We start from the raw sequence: 1,626 nt of genomic DNA, 5'->3' as shown, positions 1-1,626 counted from the left end.
CTCTGCCATTCTTGCATTAGATCCGGAGGGAGCGCCCGGACGCGAGCTCCAGCACCAGAGCCGCCGGCCGAGCCTCTAGCCACAGGACGAGCCCCGCGAGGGAGTGCCCGGACGCGAGCTCCAGGGCCAGCGCCGCTGGCTTGCCTCGACGGCTTGAGGTCAGGTTGCATGACGCGGAGCGCGTGCAGGGCCTCGAGAACGGTGGTGGAGGCGGGGAAGGAGGACTGGGTGGGGATGGCAACGGCCTGTGTTGGTGAGCGCGGGCCTCGAGGACGGCGGACGAGGCAGGGAAGAAGGACTGGGTGGGGATGGCAACGGCCTGTGGTGGTGGCCTCGCTCCTCCTCGCGACAGTTGTGGAGGTAGACGCCAGCTCGTGCGCAATGACTGATAGGTGGGACAAGGGGTGGAAGAGTGTCCGCTTCGTACCCGTTTTTGCCCATATTTAGCCACGTTTGGGTCGGGGAGGACAGTAAACGGACAACAGACGGACACTCGTATCTGTTTGGATCGCCTCATTGGATCAAGTTTTGTATCTGGATGACCCAAAATAGGTCGCTGGGTTGGAGTTACTCTAAGGTAAACAACGATTTAAATCGGCTGGCCTGTCACGCCCGCTCTCCACATGCTGGTTCGTGACACGCTTTTGACAGGGTCCTTTGCTGGCCCACCCCACCACTCTATCTTTTTCGATGGACTTCTTCTTATCCTTGATTCGTCGCTCGTAACACTGGACATGTTCCGTGGCCAAAACTTATCAGGCGCAATCTGAGACATCTTTGGTCCGGCAGTAAGAAGTAAATTACATCAATAGTACCTGAATTTGATTCTAGGATTCACTTTGATAACTGTATTCACGAAGTGTCAAAATACGGTCACTGAGATTGCGTACCGGTGTCACTCTACGGTCACCGCTACTGTATCCAACGTATTTCACTGATGTGGTATATGTTGACTGGTCCTAACCATTGACTTGCTCACGTGACATGCTCATCCTTATCATCCCTCTTTGCACTCGATGAATGAACCCGAGCACCGCCTGGCGCGAATATGCCGACCAGCCATGGATGATGGAGCCCGCGGCGATGTACCACTTGATTGCTCAGCTCTCTTCTGTCAAGAGCCTCTACTCCACCGCATTTCTTCACATCACACAGCGCCGTCCGCGTCAAGGTGGAAGATCGCCCTGCTCGAGCTCCTCTCGTGTGTTAGAGTTGTGTCGAATATTGTGTACAAGATAGATTACAGTTGGACTCTGAGTAGTATTGTGTTTAGGTAGGATATGGAGTCGTGTTCTAATAGGACACTTTTATCCTAGGCTTATCTTATATAGAGGGGTGGACACACGATATAACCTATGCCAACATAATAGCACCGGAACGCAGGGGAAGCCGGCGGCATGTGCCGGTGTCCGGGGCGACCGGGTGCGGTATTGTGACGGTGTCACGGGGAGGAGCGCCCGTAGTCAAGCCCCGGGGATGTAGCCATATCGGTGAACCTCGTTAACAAATCTCGGTGTCGTGCTTGTGTGATTGCTTGGTCCTCGGATGATCGACGGAGTGCCTCGGATTTATTCTAACAAGTGGTATCATGAGCTAGGTTGTCCGGAGGCTGTGGATTGTTGATCT

This window comes from Triticum dicoccoides, chromosome 7B (assembly GCF_002162155.2).
Source record: "Triticum dicoccoides isolate Atlit2015 ecotype Zavitan chromosome 7B, WEW_v2.0, whole genome shotgun sequence".
In the NCBI taxonomy this organism is placed as follows: Eukaryota; Viridiplantae; Streptophyta; class Magnoliopsida; order Poales; family Poaceae; genus Triticum; species Triticum dicoccoides.
This window is presented reverse-complemented; position numbering follows the sequence as displayed.